The sequence below is a fragment of the Procambarus clarkii genome, chromosome 1 (genome assembly GCF_040958095.1).
Source record: "Procambarus clarkii isolate CNS0578487 chromosome 1, FALCON_Pclarkii_2.0, whole genome shotgun sequence".
NCBI classification, from domain to species: Eukaryota; Metazoa; Arthropoda; class Malacostraca; order Decapoda; family Cambaridae; genus Procambarus; species Procambarus clarkii.
In genome coordinates, this window is record NC_091150.1 from 45,026,509 (window position 1) to 45,038,584 (window position 12,076).

The following is a 12,076-nucleotide window of genomic DNA, read 5'->3' on the forward strand; positions in this document are numbered from 1 at the left end:
CATCACTGCCTAATGCATTCCATTTGTTAACTACTCTTGACACTGAAAAAGTTCTTTCTAACGTCCCTGTGGCTCATTTGGGTAGAGTACTGTACAAAGTTTCCACCTGTCCTTCCTTGTTTGCATACCACCTGTGCTAAATAGTTTATCTTCATTTACCCTGTCAATTCCTCTGAGAATTATACTGTGTGGGTGGTAATCGTGTGTGTAACTCTTGTCTTCCAGTGTCGTGAGGTTTAGTTCCAGTAATCTTTCCTCGTAGCTTATACCCCTTGGGTCGGGGACTAGCCTGGTAGCATACCTTTGAACCTTTTCTACTCGTTTTGTGTTTGATTAGATATTGAATCTATGCTGGAGCTGCATACTCCAGTATTGGTCGGACGTGTGAGGTTTACAGGGTTCTGAATGATCCCTTGCAAAAGTTTTTGAAGGTGGTTCTTACGTCTGCCAGCCTTGCATGTGCTGCTGCTGATATCATTTTCATGTGGGCTTCAGTGGACAGGTCTGGCATGATATCAAACCCCCAGATCTTTCTCTTCCTGATTCCTGAAGGATTCCTTCTCCCAACTGGTACCTTGTGTTTGGCCTGCTCCCTACACCTATCTTCATCACTTCACACTTGCCCTAGCTAAACTCTAGTATCCCTCTGTTGGACCATTCCTTCAGTGTGTCCCATGCATTCCCTTATGTTTATTCATCTGGGAGTTGAACGTACCCGGTGGCTGTGGCCTCTGGGGCGTAACACTTCTTTGGTGAGTGGATGGGGTTAAAATAAGTTCAATGCAGCCCATCTGAACCACTTTACTTGTCTAGTTAGCTAACCTAGTTAGACATCAGGTCAAGTGGGCATTGTGGGGAGTGGTATCACTATCTATCCCTTAGATGCCACTTAGTCCTTTAATGGTGACCCCCTTAGATTGCTTTCCCATGTGTTTGAGTCCTGTACAGGCCAGCCCATACTTCCTAGGGAACTGATAGACTCGCTCCTCTCGTGCTGTCTAAAAATCGATTATGGCTACCCAGCTTACTCCTTTGACCCTTTGTGTTGATGTTTTGCACCATACTGATTTATGCCTTGGCTATGGTGCCTTTCGTTCGTCCCCAGCCCAGAACTTTTTATGTCAAAACTGGTGTCCTGTGTCTAGCATAGTTTGATCGATACTGCCTTTGCTATCTTGCATGGTCCCTGGAGCATCCTCACTCGATTGTGCCGTGCTTTGATTATTACCCCTCAGATGGGCCCAGTTCCCTTTCTCCACTTGCCTTTTTCTGTAATGATGACTTACTTGCAAGATTCCCTCTTGGTTCATGTTATCAATATCCCTCCTCGTGTCGTTCCATCCTTGCATACGATCCCATGGAGGGTACCATTTGTAAATTTTGCAAGATTTTAACCCACATGTGAAGGTTTATACCCCTCCTACTGTTATACCCGAGTTCACCTGAGACCCACTAAGGGGCCTCGAGGACAGGAAGCTGGCGGCTTGTCGAAGGTCCTTCCATTTACCTTCTTTTTGTATTGAAATCATTCTACCTGTATTGAAATTATTCAATTTGGAATCTCTCAATACTGAATAGATCGAATACTAATGACCCAAAGTTGATAACAAAAGATTTGAAGAACCTCATAGGTAAAAAGAGAGCGTGGTACAAAAGGATTAATTATGGGGAAGTCAGTTTAGAACAGGAATTCGTACAACTGGTTAGAAATGTTTAAAAACGAGATAAGGAAAGCAAAAAGAAACTATAAAGTTCGCATAGCAAAGCAAGCAAAGGCAAATCCTAAAGTTTTTTTTCAGTTACATTGAACAAAGACTAGGGAAAGGACAGGTCCATTAAAAACTGAGACAGGTCAAATAACGGATAATGACGAGGAGATGAGTAGTATTTTTAATAAATATTTTATATCTGTATTTACTAAAGAGGAACTTAACAATATGCCTTCAGCCGAACAAGTCTGTGGGTGGAAACGAGGACAGGTTAACTAGTTCAGCAGTTACCAGGGAGGATGTAATTAAACAAATAGTAAAACTAAAACCAAACAAATCCCCACTTCTGCCGAATGAAGTCTCCGTGGTGTAGTGGTAAGACACTCGCCTGGCGTTCCGCGAGCGCTATGTCATGGGTTCGTATCCTGGCCGGGGAGGATTTACTGGGCGCAATTCCTTAACTGTAGCCTCTGTTTAACGCAACAGTAAAATGTGTACTTGGATGAAAAAACGATTCTTCGCGGCAGGGGATCGTATTCCAGGGACTTGCCCGAAACGCTACGCGTACTAGTGGCTGTACAAGAATGTAACAACTCTTGTATATATCTCAAAAAAAGTGTTTACCAGGGTGCTTAAAGAATGCAAATTGGAGCTTTGCGAGCCACTGTCTACCATATTTAATAAATCAATAGAGTCAGGCAGAGTGCCATAGTCATGGAAGGTTGCTAATGTGATACCAATTTTTAAGAAAGGAGATAGATCACTTGCGTCAAACTATCGGCCAATTAGCCTAACGCCCATTGTGGGAAAGTTACTCGAATCGATAATTGCAAATATCATTCGTCTTCATCTTGAAGAACATAAATTAATAAATGAGTCGCAACATGGTTTTACAAATGGCCGTTCATGTTTAACAAATTTGCTATATTTTTATTCCAGCATAGTTTAGGCAGTTGATAGTGGTAAGGATTGTGATGTTGTGCACCTTCACTTTAGCAAAGCTTTTGATACAGTGCCACATGAAAGACTGATTAAAAAATATAGGCTCATGGTATTGGGGGTGCTATATTAAGTTGGATTGGGGCATGGCTATACCAAAGGAAACAGAGAGTTAGTATAAATGGGTTAAGTCAGAGTGGAATAATATTGTAAGTGGAGTGCCTCAAGGTTCTGTCCTGGGACCTCTGTTGTTTATAATATATATATATATATATATATATATATATATATATATATATATATATATATATATATATATATATATATATATATAAATATATATATATATATATATATATATATATATATATATATATATATATATATATATATATATATATATATATATATATATAAATGATTTAGATTCAGGTTTGAGTAGTAACATTTGCAAATGTGCCGATGATACAAAAATCGGTAGGGAAATTAACACGGAAGAAGACTCACTATCACTTCAAATTGATCTAAAAAGGGTTTTGAAATGGGCAAAAGATTGGCAGATGCAGTTTAATGCTGATAAATGTAAAGTTCTGAGGCTAGGTAATGATGATAGAGTTACAAGATACGAGCTAGATGGTGTTGAGATTGCGAAGTCGGATTGCGAAAGGGATCTGGGAGTTATGATTAGTAAGAATTTAAAACCAAAGGATCAATGCATGAATGTACATAAGACACGTACACGAATGTACATAAATAAGGCACATAAGACACTGGGATTTATTAATCGAAGCGTTAGTAACAAGACATCTGGTTTGTTCTTCAGCTATATCTTGCTTTGGTTAGGCCCCATTTAGATTATGCAGTTCAGTTTTGGTCGCCGTACTATAGAATGGATATAAATTCACTTGAACGTGTCCAGCGTAGGACGACAAAGTTAATTCCCCAAATTAGAAATTTTCCATATGAAGAAAGATTAACAAGGCTTAAATTGCATTCACTGGAAAGGCGAAGAGTTAGGTGTGACATAATAGAGGTTTACAAGTGGATGAATGGTCATAACAAAGGGGATATAAACAGGGTATTAAAAGTATCAACACAAGACAGAACACGAAACAATGGGTATAAATTGGATAATTTTAGATTTAGGGAAGACTTGGGTAAATACTGGTTCGGTAACAGGGCTGTTGATTTTGTGGAACCAATTCTACTCAGCCCTTGACAAAAATGAGTTTCCGATTGGACTCTTCATTGACCTGAGAAAGGCCTTTGATACTGTTAATCACAACTACCTCTTACGTAAACTCCATCATTATGGAATCCGAGCTGTTACGGGAGACATCTCCCGTCACGCAGGGTGCATTCGCACCTCCACAGATCTCCAGTATCTCTATTGATACTGGTGATGGTTCAAAAGGGCCACGACTTACGGGCTATTCATGCCCGTGCCACCTTTTGGGTGGCTTAATCTTTATCAATCAATCATCGGTCATGCGCTCTCTCCTACTCCCGCCACGCACCACTTCACAAGTCAAACTCACCCTCCTCCCCTTCCTGGGTGCAGTCAGCTAAACTAAGCAACAGTCTTATGTCTATTGAGGGGGGTGTAGCGCCGGCCCCTAAGTGTTCCGCTGTCCGGCAGCTACCTACTCTGACTTGTAGGAGTAATGCTAATTTTGCCCTTTATGTGTATTCTGCATGTACTGGTTAATTTACGTACTAATTCATTATGAATTGTACTTGTAGGCCCCTCCTAACCACTCTGCATACTCTGCCTCCACGCAGGTCGCACACCAAACCTGTGTCAGGTTTGGTTAGGGTCTGTAAGTTTTAATTTCCTTGAACTGTAACCTGGGGCTGGTCCTCTCCCCCAGTTCGGCTGAGATGATCTACCTGCACAGCTGCTCTAACAAGGTGGTCCTTTATAGACTTACCTCGCCTCCAGGCGATCATGGGAGGGTTTTGTGGGAATTTTACCCAGGATGGATGTTCACTGTACGTTTCCCTCATCCATGTCCATACTTCCTGGAGTTTTATCTTAAGCTGTGCAGCAAGGCCGGGGAAGAAAAGGGTTGGAAGAATCCAGCTCTTGTCTTCCACTTCTTGTGTTCTAGGTCTGAGTAGCTCTGCCCTTGTTTTTTCTCTGAGTTTCTCCTGGGCCGCATGTATTATTGTCTCTGGGTAGTCTCTGTTCCTGAACATGTCCCATAGGTCATCAAGCTGGGGATATAGCGTCTCTTCTTTGCTGTTAATCCGCTTGAGTCTGAGTCCGAGTGAGTAGGGTAGCAATTTCTTCAAGGCTAGTGGGTGGCTCGAGTCAAATTTCAGATACGTGTGAAGGTTAGTCGGTTTATAGTATGCCTTCGTATGCAGATCCCTGGTTAGGGGGTCTATATACACTGTTGTATCTAGGAAATTAATCGTGGAGTCACTGTGCTCGAGGGTAAACTTAAGGTTTTCATGAACCGTATTTGACCATGAAAAGAAACCTTCTAGGCGCTGGAAACCGTCTCCATTATTCCGAAGATGTCGTCTATGTAACGGAAATATACCGCCGGTCCGTCCTTCCTGTGGGATCGTTTCCTCTCGAACACTACATGCACAAATATTTCAGCGATTGCCACACTACTGGATGCTCCTATCACTGTACCCTTGGTTTGCCGGTATGCCCGTCCTTCAAATTGCAAAAGGGTGTCTCTCATCACATGGAGGATGGCCTCTTCAAGAGTTTCTTTCGAGGGGGTCCTCCATACTCCTGCGTCTTGAAGTTCCTGTCTAATTTTTGCTCTGTTATCTGTAAAAAATGATGCTACTACCTTTGCAGCTTCTCTCTGTGGTATGCTCGGGTAGAGCGATACCACATCCATGGAAAAAAGGCGGGCCCCTCTCCTTTAAAACAGTGCTGTTTGTCGACCAAATTGTATTTTTGTTTTTTTTCTGCCATGTTCCCTTTTTTTTATTTTTTTATTTTCTCAACACATTTTATACTTTAATCTCAATTAGTATTAAATTTAAGTCTTTAGCGTTTTTCCTGCCCGAAACGCTTTGCGTAATAGTGACTTTAGGCATTGTATGTACTAGCTCAATCTATAAATTCATCAATTTTTGTATCACCCCTTGTATGTATGTATTTTACCTAAATAAACATTTGAATATGATTTTTTTTTGATGAAGATCTGTTGAAAAAACTAACTTCAGAACTGTTTCTATTGGATTTAGCTCTAATGTCTGACACGTTGCATTAACTTGATTTACTGTCAAGAGTGTCTACGGAAACGCACTACTTCGATTGTGTATGCAGACAAACTGGTTCAACGGAGCATAAGGTCATTGCATGGACTAAAAGAGAAACCTGGCACTAGAACTTTAGAAGCTCAAAAGGCAATTTAAAAGGGGAAGTTTGGAGGAATTACCATAAAAAGCAATAAGAAAATTTTCACAATATTAGCATATTGTTTCCATTAATTATCAACAGTTTCTTACCAGGCTTGCGAACAATTTGCAGCACCGTATGTTCACGACAACATCCATGAAAGGCTCTCAAACTTCAAAACCTCAAAGTACGTATAAATCACTGCCAAGTGAAATGTATGTCCTTGCAAAAAAGACTTCTGGCGGCTGGCCTGATGAAATACCACCTAATTACGGAGAAGCTGAAATATTATATCTCCGTAAGAGGTTTAAGTTTTCTTCTTACTCTGCACTAAATACCTTTAGAGACTATGTAGAGGATCATGGACGCCGCATCCCCCAAGATTTACACCCATTACTGAGCTGTTTACAAGCTATTCTTATTAGTACTGCTGAGGTGAGAAGGGATTCAGTCATCAACACTGCCACTCTTCAGGTAATGAAAGGTGTCCAGCAGCAAGACATCCTCATACTGTCAAGCAGTATCATCCTTTGCGATAGCAGCCACATAGTAAGAACTGACGATTTAAATGCGAGCACAGCACACAGTATATCCTTTCAAGACCAAAGATTACATTCACTCCTAAAAAACTACCACTAATGCGCTGTTCATGCCCGTGCCACCTCTTGGGTGGCTTACTCTTCATCAATCAATCTCTTCCTATTTGTTAATTAACATTCTCCCAGCTGCCATGTATTTACGGGCTCACTATAGCCTGTGCTACACGGGACATTTCGTTATGAGTAGCTAAATCTAAAACAACAACAACTGCCATGTATCCACTGCCTGCATAGATGTCGAATGGAGCTTCAACGAAACTTGTCCAAGATACATGCGTCAGACCATATTATAATTGCAAAATGAACTTTGGAGAGTTAAGTTTTCAACTTCCTTCCCAAATGAAAACATAGGAAATATAAAGAAGAATCATTTACTTAATCGTTTGTGTCCTTTAATAGCAAACATATATATTAAAACATACACACACACACACGCTTATTTCAAACCAACACTACGATAGCCAATATTGCATAGGAATAACTTTGTCATAAAAATAAATACTATCAAAAGAAGTTACATATCATTGTTCAAAAATCCTCTAAACTAATATTGGATTATAAGTTACAATACTATTCAATTTCCTTAAAATAGCTTAGAGCAGTTTGCAATATATACAAAAAATATAAATCTAATAAACTTCCGCATAAAGATGCAATACTTTCAAGCCATCAATATCTCATAATAATAACAAAGGTAATTCAGCTCTCAGGCCGCTATATGCATAAACTTCTCTTGCCCTTCAGATGGGGATCTTAAAAGCAAGCTAAAAGCCACATATAACTGGCCTCATTCACATACAAGGATATAGCCCTGTTCCAGCAGCGATGTGGCCGAGGCGTTGATTCCTAGAGCAGAGAGGATTGTCTTTGCCTCTTCCTCGCTTTTGAATGGACATAATATGTACTTGTTGGACATTTTCTGGCCCCGGCCAAGGACCACCCGTAGTTGGTTCCTCTTGCACTCATCAATTGTATCTTGCAGCATTTGTTCTGGAGTCCTTGTATTATGTTTTCGGATATTCAGCTTGTTTTCGGTGAATTGTATCTTCATTTTGGTGATCCTAGGCGTCTGTTTTGAGAAATTGGGAATCGGTTCAGGGTTCAAGAGGTGGTTAGAATCTGCATTCCCCTTAACCCAAGCTAGCCCAGTGCAGGCCTTCGTCTGATCTTTCCTGTGCAGTTCCACTCCCAAACAACGAAGCAACAATAACATACTCTTATTGCTTGCTTGATGTAACTGGTGATTAGAGCAAAACATGGCGTACTTCTGAAGGAGGTCATCCAGTAAAACCAGTTTAGTTTTGTCCGTTGTAAAACAAAGGTTGGTCTGGAAAAACATCTCTAGTGACCCACTAATATCCATAATTTTTATCGGCACCGATCTGGAAATAGAACATGTAATGAATAAATTCAATAACATACGGTATTAGGGAAGTAAAGAAAGGAATCGGCTGACACCACACTGCTTGATAGAAAGATATATTAATAAAGTAGTTTTAATAATATCCGTTTGTGTAGCCTAGTTCTGTTATAAGAACATAAGAACAAAGGTAACTGCAGAAGGCCTATTGGCCCATACGAGGAAGCTCCTATTTATAACCACCCAATCCTACTCATATACAATGTCCAACCCACGTTTGAAACAATCGAGGAATCCCACCTCCATTACGTTATGCGTTAATTGGTTCCACAAATTAACAACCCTGTTACCGAACCAGTATTTATCCAAGTCTTTCCTAAATCTAAACTTATTCAATTTTTACCCATTGTTTCGTATTCTGTCTTGTGTTGATACTTTTAACACCCTATTAATATTCCCTTTGTTATGTTCATTTATCCACTTGTAAACCTCTATCATGTCACCCCTAACTCTTCGCCTTTCCAGTGAATGCAATTTAAGCTTTGCTAATCTCTCTTCATATGACAGGTTTCTAATTTTGGGAATTAACTTTGTCATCCTACGCTTAACACGTTCAAGTGAATTTATATCCATTCTATAGTACGGTGACCAAAACTGAACTGCATAATCTAAATGGGGCCAAACCAGAGCATTTAATAAATCCCATTGTCCTATTTGCCTTATTAGTTAATCTTTCATATAAAGAAAGATTAATAAAGCTTAAATTGCATTCACTGGAAAGGCGAAGAGTTCTTAAGTGAGTTACTACTGTCCACCATGCATTGTCATTCTCATTACCTTTTCTTCACCCTCTTGGATCATCTTGATTCTTGCTTTTATTTCTTCAAAAGTTATCTGACATACAACATCAACAAGAGTTTTTTCCGTTGCTCTCTTCGCTATCTCATCAACTACCTCATTCTTCGCTATCTCATCAACTACCTCATTCTTCGCTATCTCATCAACTACCTATTCCCACATGTTAAGGGATCCACATGAATCTTACTTTATACCCAGTTTTTTTCTAATTTCTTAACATTCTCTCTACACTCTATCACAATTTTCTGGTAAACCGTCGTCTGCTATTTTGATTATTGACCAATTTGTTTAACTACTAATATTTATTTATTTATTTACTTATTTATATACATATATATACAAGAAGGTACATTGGGTTTATTAGAGTACAGAGATTTTAAGTTTTACATTCTTGTAAAGCCATTAGCACGCATAGCGTTTCGGCAGTTAATAAAGTTAATATCTGATATGTATTAACTTAAAGAAAATTGTAATCTTCTGTTTATTTAGTTAAAATTCCTTCTGCTGTTTTGTTGCATTTTATACTGTTTTATCCGTCATGAAATTATTATCATTCTCATTTTATTCTCAATTAGTATTAAATTTTAGTCTAATATTTTGTTCCTACACCTTGCCCAAAACGCTGCGCGTATTAGTGGCTTCAGGCATTATATATACTAGCTCTATCTATTAATCCCACATTATTTTTGTAACTCATTTTCAATGTATGTACCTTTACCTGAATAAATATCTTATCTTAAAGAGTTTACGGTAAACTCGTTTTCTTTCATAAGCCATAAGGCATAGGTTTCCTTTTATTTCAATATCTAGGGGATTCTCAAATTGTTTTTGAATTTCATATTTCACATGTTGGAGTATAAATACACTGTTTTAACCTAACCAAAACTAACCTAACCTAACTCAACCCAACCTAACCTAACCTAACCTAACCTTAGGTTAGGATTAGGCTAGGTTAGCCTAATTATTAACCTAAAGCCTAAAAATTAACCTAATCTAACCTTAGGTTAGGATTTGGCTAGGTTAGGTCAGTTAACCAATCCTCAGGGGTACGTACATGTTAATTATTTCAAAACCACTACATAATTAGTGCTATTATCTGCTCACTATCAGTGGTTAGTTGTGGGTTTGTGTAAATTACAAAATTACACGTCGTGTATAACGTACTAATATTTAACCACGAAGTAAGTAAGTAATTATCAAAAGAAGGCACCAAACCGGGAAGGCTATGTAGCACCATATTTAACCACGAAGAAAAAATTAAACAAGAAATGACTTGAGGGCTTATGTGTTGATTATTACGAGAGTTGCCGGGATTGGTCATTCCAATCTATGATTTGATGATAAGCTGTGCCCAAATCTCACCACGAGAGTTGCCGGGGATTGAGCAGTCATGGAGCTCAGCTAGTGAGCTACAGGTCTGACCAATCCTTATAGACTATTGGTGGAGAAGTGATTATCCTACTGTGTACATTAGGAGGTGAGACCAAACAATGATGGTTCGAACTTTGGTCGGACATAATGTTGTGAAGTGAGTTATGGCTTGGGGACAGATCAAAGTCCCAGCCCGTCCTCCAAACAAAGACCCCAAGGTGATTCCATGCACACGCCAAATCCCCTGTTTATGAATGAAATACGCTTTACACACGACTCACAATTGATTTCGTTCGAACATTTCCGGAACAAGTGCTTCACTGATGAATTTTGTTCGTATCACAACGCTATAAATGCTTCACCCGCGTAGTACAAATACAAATAATCGCCAACATAACCTAAATACTTAACTTAACCTATGCCTATATATGCACACTATGCTATTATAATATTAATTTATATTTGAGAAAATTCCTGTTTTGAATGAACAGCATGTCAAAATTTATGAATGCGTCTGTGGGGTCGACAGCTGGATGTAATGGACTTGAGTCGAGAACGGGCTGCAAATTCCACTCACAGTTTATGAAATTCACATCACCAGACACCTCAAGTGACCACCACAAAGAATGAGTTTTTTTTTTGGTAAGCATGTTACATGTAAGTTTAATTTGTTTATCATGCATCCCATACTCATCCAGCATAGACGGCGGTGACATAGTTGCAAGACTTGCGTTTCACCCTGCATAGGAATGACGGGCCACATATTGCACTCGTGAGCATGTTGCACTCGTGACCCCGGATCATGAGCATTGTGCTAAATATCCGGATCACATAAATCTTCACACAAGAAACTACAACATCATATTTAAAATACCTGTGAAGAACAATATGCAAGTGACACTCAAAGGTCTCTCAAGCACCGGCAATCGATGGATTTCAGTCTAGAATGGTAACAGAAAGTGTAGGTGTTGAGGAGTTGTTTACCAACAAGACGAGTGAGAGCCTCTCAGGGACGCTCCCAGACGTGCTACACGTTACTCGTCTTCAAGAATGCATCATGACGTGAATCTGAACTAACGTTGCACGAAATATCGCATTGCTTTATTGTTAATGATAAAATACACGAAATTCTTGCACACTATCTACATTTCGCTTTTAGTAGATAGAGGAAAATATATGTAAGGAAATTATAAGCTGTGCAGCCTAATAACAGAGTCATCATCTGTCACTATATGAAAACTGCCAAATTATTGTTCCTTTATAATATATAATGTTAAAAACATATGTAACGTATTGTCTAAATTACTTTTCTCCGAAATGTAATGTTACACGTACTGTTGAGCAGAGCAGTTGCAAACAGCATTTTGTTATCAGCAAGTCAGTTACAATTATATATAAAGTGTACGTAAAACTGTAACAGTGTCAAATAAAACACACTGGGGTCTGATTAAGACGTTTTGTAACCTTATTAATCTTTTTGAGCTGTGGCTCACATGATGAGTGTGGGGGGGGGGGGGGCATGTACAATCAACAAAAATTAAGGGTGAAACCTAAGTGGCCAAGAACTAAGAATAAAGCACAGAAGGGGTTCTGTGACCCATGCCTGAAATCCATGCATGATCATGTACTACATATTGCTGAGCATTATAAATCTCACAAAACAGCTGAGCCTCTCTATGCATTTCTTCAAGTTCACCGCGCTTTCAGTGAACTGAAAGAACATGTACGTAGTCAATATTGGGAACAATTCTTACAGGGCATCAATCATGCAACATCCTCAGCCCAAATGTGGGCCAAAATTAAAAGTATCTCTAAACCTAATACCCTTCAACTTGCTCATCACTCCCCAACAGCTGATGCTGACATGCTG

At 39.2% G+C, this 12,076-nt stretch overlaps 1 long non-coding RNA gene across 1 annotated transcript; it reads right to left on the reverse strand.

Moving 5' to 3' along the window:
* Positions 1-6,987: 6,987 nt before the first annotated feature.
* Positions 6,988-11,355, reverse strand: LOC123744843 (uncharacterized). The gene is made up of 2 exons (XR_006771635.2): positions 11,081-11,355; positions 6,988-7,999 (listed from the first exon to the last, which is right to left on the reverse strand). It is a non-coding gene; the product is annotated as an uncharacterized lncRNA (long non-coding RNA).
* Positions 11,356-12,076: the final 721 nt, after the last annotated feature.